Here is a 5,942-nt window from a genome sequence, read left to right on the forward strand (position 1 = left end):
TCCACGGTTTCCAGCTCAATATTTGGGGCTGTACAAGTCTGATTAACATTTGTCTCAACTCAGTAACCGCATTCACTCGGAGCGGCACGCTCCCTGTCCACAGCTCGGTTTCGCCCGGGGAGCCAGTTCCGCTCTTTATTCTCACATCTGCCTTGGCAGTTGCGCGGTTCGTGTGAGATGGACATAAATCTCGCATCCTCCGAATGTATTCCCTTGTCAGAAATCTCCACCGGATTTTTTTTTTAAACACACCAGATACACTGAAAGGCAAAATGGGTTGCGCGACATATCATGCACTGTGTGTGCATTGCCCATGGTTAAGTAATGCCGAATTTTAGCCTGGTTTAAAGCCGAGAGTTCTTTTACTTCTGCTGATGGATTGCGTTATTTTCTGACGAAGTTCGTCGGCATAACCAGAGCCTAGAACGTCATGTTATGTTGGCAGGGAACCTCCCCAGCGTTTTTAAAAAAAAATCACTGGGACAGAGGAGGAAACATTTACTGAACTCTTACTCATATTCGAGTTCAATAGAACTGAATTCGTTGTCGATATAGTTGGAAAACAAAGAATAGTCGATTTTACCTACAAATACCTGTATAGGAAAAGCCTCACTGTCAAAACCAGGGTCGCTATGCAACACTTTCTCACACTGCGAAGTTACTTGGCTTTTTGCAATGTTTGAAATGAACATTGCTCAGTCACCTCTCCCACTATAAGCAACTATCTTTCTTTCAGTCAAACAGAGCGAATCACTTTAACCTGAAGCGTGCTATCTCCCTCAGTGAGGTGCTGAGAATCGGGTGACAATTGTCTGTCATTATCCCTGTGTCAAGGTCTGTTCGGCCTTGAAAGAGTTAAATAGCGCGCCAGACGTTCGACCCGCTCTAAGGACCGCGAGCACTCGGCTCTAATCTTTTCAGAAAGTAACGTTTGCCTTCCTGCCTTTAACAAATGAAATACTTGGCGTAAACATGTGGGGATAGTTTGAGCATCGCCGTCTTTCCCCCCTCTTCCAAGACCCCGTGTTCTCGCCACAAACCCTTCTGATTCACGATGTGGAGATGCCGGTGTTGGACTGGGGTGGACAAATGTAGGAAGTCACACAACACCAAGTTATAGTCCAACAGCTTTATTTGAGATCACAAGCTTTGGTGTTGTGTGACTTCCTTCTGATTCCAGTCTTGCTTTAACAGTCTGGGCGGCCACCAGTTTGCAAACAGCCGACTCAGTCGTAAATAACAGGAACTTCTTTTACGACAGGCAAAACGAGAAAACCTCCCATAAGAACAAAAAAAAAGCCGAAGGTTCTTGATTTTTTTTTAAAAAGAAAGGGGGTTTGAGAAATAATCAAGGAAAGCGATGTGTTAGAACTATCGGGGGACGGGCGAGCAAAAGGCAATGGTGAGTGTCTGTGGATAGGAAGAGGGAAAGTTGGTTTAATGAGTAACTTGGTGAATGAAAGTGTTCGGGCTCGGCGCTCACTCCCCGGATCGGTTCCACTATAACCCTTCTCGTGGCCCACGGACGGTTCTTGTGACGCCGCGCACTTGGTAAACTTTGCACCGTGGTGTACTTTGCATCGAATACTTATAACTTTCGGAGGCTTTATTTAAAGGTTGCAAAGAGGATTGAAGTAGGCGATTTGCTTCGTTAGCTAAGGAGGGTGAAATGGTATCAGGTTACGAAAATGCAGCGAGTGGCGAGTCTGCAGAGCAAACAGTCCCAATGTTTGTTTTTAGAGAAAATAGAAAAGAACTCACTAGACCTGTGATCTAACTTTCCACTAGCCGCTCAATACGAAAAATTCCACGTTCTTAAAAGATTATTGGGTTTAAATGTGTGATTCGTTGCACCGATCCCGCGTAAAACACACCAATACCGAGTTTTTTAAAAAGACCATTTCACACTCTGTCCCTCTTCCTTCCCATTTTCAGATTCTTTCTAGCATCTTTCTTCCCATCTGGGTAAGCGCTATTGTAAATAAAATGATCCCACGGCCCCCTGTGTTTTACCCGTGAACACAGTGAGATGGGGAGCTGACGGGTCTGTACCTGTTGAAATGCGACTCCCTCTGTCCTGGGATTGGAAACGCACAGACTTGGAACACTAACTGACTTTTTTAAATCCTGGGATTTGAAACGCACAGACTTGGAACACTAACTGACTTTTTAAAAAAATACGTCTGCGATCTCTTTCGCGTTCAAAGTACACTAGATGTTTGTATGTTTTTTTTAAAGGCCAATAATTGTATAAATGGCAGACAGTTTCAAACATTAAAAGTAAATGAAAAGTGAATAAAAGCGGCATGTGTATTCCTGGAATGGCTTTGTTGAATGCGGGAGTCTACGAAACCTACGCCTGAACGGTTAAAATGTAACTTGTTTAAATGCTGGCACGCACTCTTCACAGTCGCAGTTTTGAATGTACAGAAAGTGGCACAACTAATGAATCAGAAACAAGCACCCAGCCTAACGTCAAATGATGTTGCAGGGAAAAAAAATCATTTCCCTTTGATTAACTTTCTGCTTTATGGAAACACGTGTCTGTTTTACCCCACTTGGAAGGAGGAGGAGGGGGGACAACAAGTTAAATCTAATTAAACAGCAGTCCATTAAGTTGTAGAAAAGGTAATCAACGAAAATACCCAGTACAGCCCACGCAACTCAAGCCAATCCTTCCTCGCAATTTTCACTCCCTATAACTTTCCCAAAGAGCCAGATAAATGACAAATACAGAGCTGCAAGAAAAATAACAGCTGGCAGAAATACTTAATCACTATTTTAAATTACTGGGGACTGTTTGCAACCGATTGCACCCAAAATGTTGAAGTAACAACAGCAATATTTAACCCTGTGGGTCTTGCACTGAAGAAATAAAGGCACATAACGGATTTGAACTTGTATGTAATCTCACCTCAGTAAAAGCTGATTTCGTCTCTTTCTTTTTACAGGTGAATACTAAGCGAGACAAGACAGGAAAAGACAGTGCAAAAAAAAAATCCTCAAGAGCACAAACAAAATAGCCTTACCAGACATTATAAGATTATTAATCTGCCAGTTTCCTGCAGGAGAGATGCTTTGCGTGGCCCCAGAATAGAATCTTTCTCTTCAGGTTTGTTCACAAGAGTGCAATATTTTTAAAATTAAGGCAATATCCTCCCTGCAGTGCTGAAATTTAAACAATACACAAACACAATTATTGCACTATACCTTGGGATATAACTTAGAGTTTTGCAGCACCCAAGCCGACCTTTTTAAAACCTCTACAATCCAATGATTTGACAATGAATGATTGCGCGATACTTTCAATTTGAATATTCAAAGCCCAGACAAAAAGACTGCTCTCTTTCTGAAACACTCTGCATTTCCATCTAGTAAAGACTCCAATGGAATAAAATACAATGTAAAGTGTGGGACTTTCTTCAGAATTGGGCACATTTTCGTGATTTTAGCAGCCTTTGGCCAGAGAAGCCGGAGAGACCCAAACTTGTCCATAATTTTTGATCTGCCAGCTCATCTTTGCCCCAGACCACTCCCAACCCCACACATAGGTTGACAAGCGATGTGCTGCAGCTTTGGATATACTTTATATTGTCGTTTTATTGTAAAAAATAATATTTATTCACATTTTGGTATCAAACATGGCAGATTGTGGGCGTGGCAAGGAGCAGCCCTTTATTCGACCACACTGCAGCAGCAAGTGGCGATCCTCACCTTTACCTGCATCTATTTCATGCTGCTGGATCCTTGTTCATAAATAGGTTTCTTATTAAATTATTTAATTTTAGACGGTGATATTAGTGAGGGCCTCGTTGCGGCCCAGCAACCTTTCAACACTGCACCTGCATTGTCTGAGGGCACCATTCCGAGTTGTTCCAAAATTTTTTTTTCCTGAATTTCCAATTGTTTTACTACTTTTGAAGAAATTGAGGGGCATTTTGACCGGATTCCAATTCACCATCAGGACACTGCCGTGAGAGCGGAATCCCCGTGTTTTCAGTTCATCGTGTCTATGTTCATTCGTTTTAATGTTGTTCTAATGCATTACTAATAAAAAAACAATCTGCTTTTCACGGTGCTGTCATTCCTTAAAAACCACACACTCCCCACATTCACGTCCGACTGTTAAGCCGAATAAGTTTTTAATTGTTCATTATATAAGACTGCAGGCTTCTTGGATAATTGCAACTGCAAAAAACATATATAATATATACACTACACTCATTTTATTTCTGATTCTTGGCGGGTACACTACCTTTAATGAAACAGACACTACAATCTAATCTATTAAGTAAATGGCTCTAAGCTGATGCGCCCATTTAGAGGGGCCACTTGTTCATTTCATTAATGCAAACTATGTGTGACAGGAAATACCCCTATATATATATATATTAAATCTTGTATTAGAAAATGAGATAACGGCACTGAAACATTTAGCACCTTGCCCTGCCTGAGTGTATCGGTGCTTACAAGGTTCAGGTGACAGCAGTACTGGCCAGTCACACCTAACGGGCTTGCAGACGTAGATTTGGGGTTATCTCTCTTCCCCCTTTCCTCTTGCGGCGTCGTAACACAAGGTGGGAGAAATAAACACCTTAACTTAAACTAGAACCACTGTCCCCCCTCACACCAGCCCACCACCCCCCCCCCCCCACCTTGGTTTTTTTCTAAATTCCAATGGCCTTTTTCTAAACTGTTGAACTTTATTAGATCGAGTTATTCGATGCAGGCCTGCCTGCAGTTAAGATAGACCGAGTCTGCCATCAGTTTTATTTTCCCAGTGAAAGTAGGACGGGAATGCACGGGTGCCCCGCTGGGAGGGCAGGGGGGGTGATGTGTCTTCCAGCCGCAGTTCACACTGTGAGCTCTGGCTCGCAGGTAACCCGGGGGTGGGAGGAGCAGAACCAATGCTTTCCCTCTCATCCTGGAATCTGTTCCACTTGACCTGTCATGATTATATCTTTTTTAAAGCAAACATTCCCCACTGGGTCCACTGGTCCCTTTTGCTCGATTTAATTCATGTAATGCCGAGGCTCATCCGCATTGCCACAAATCAATGTTTTGAGCAATCTCTCCATTTTCTATTATTCCACAAACCCATCCTAATTCGCCCCAATTGCACCGCTGCCCCACAGTAATATTAGGTAAGTGATTCCCGATCCCTTTTGGGAGTTGTTCTCTATTAATACGATGGATTTATAACCTATAAACTTATAATGAGCGCACATATTCGATCACTACATTACCCATATAGATGCTACATTTACACCAGGGGACTTTCTATTATCTATACGTACTGTATATGGGATACTTTATCTTACCTATAGGTATTACTCAGATATTGGAGCGCGTTTTATTATCTATTGGTGCCGCACATATATATCGAGGCACTTTATATTCCCTATAGTTACTCGTATGTATTCGGACACTTTATACTATATTGCAGCGAAGTCGGGTACTTTTCATTATAGGTTCTGCCACTGCAATGAAAAAATGCGAAATTAAACCGCTACCGACGCTGTTCGGTGCATTATATTAATGGCCATAATAAATACATACATCTGTCAAAACTAACAGGATGCCAGTCATCTTCCAACAGATGGCATGTGGTATTAATTTGAACAATATGGCACTAACCTAAGTAATCTGGTCGGTTGTAACTGTGATCTCTCTGATGATTAAGTGTCCCAAAATATTGACGCAAATTGTGCCGAGGGCGAGGCCTGTACCTTGAGAGCACCTGGAGCACAAACAAACCCCAGTCCAAAGGGTCAAACACGTTATTTCGTTCTATTTCATTCACACTGTGATATAATTAGTGTCTGTGAAAATATGGTTTCTAGCACGTCCTTTTAAAAAAAACGTTTCTACGGATTGAACAAAGTTTGTGGTCTCAAGCGTAATGCTGAGTCGAGACATTGCACAGTGCTCCATGTGGGCAG

At 42.2% G+C, this 5,942-nt stretch overlaps 1 long non-coding RNA gene across 1 annotated transcript; it reads left to right on the forward strand.

Moving 5' to 3' along the window:
* On the forward strand, positions 1 to 4,071 carry LOC147100300 (uncharacterized). Its single transcript, XR_015073707.1, has 2 exons — positions 1 to 1,402; positions 2,952 to 4,071. It is a non-coding gene; the product is annotated as an uncharacterized LOC147100300 (long non-coding RNA).
* Positions 4,072 to 5,942: the final 1,871 nt, after the last annotated feature.

The sequence above is a fragment of the Somniosus microcephalus genome, chromosome 26, assembly GCF_052327205.1.
Source record: "Somniosus microcephalus isolate GS21.2 chromosome 26, FLI_Smic_1.0, whole genome shotgun sequence".
NCBI lineage: Eukaryota > Metazoa > Chordata > Chondrichthyes > Squaliformes > Somniosidae > Somniosus > Somniosus microcephalus.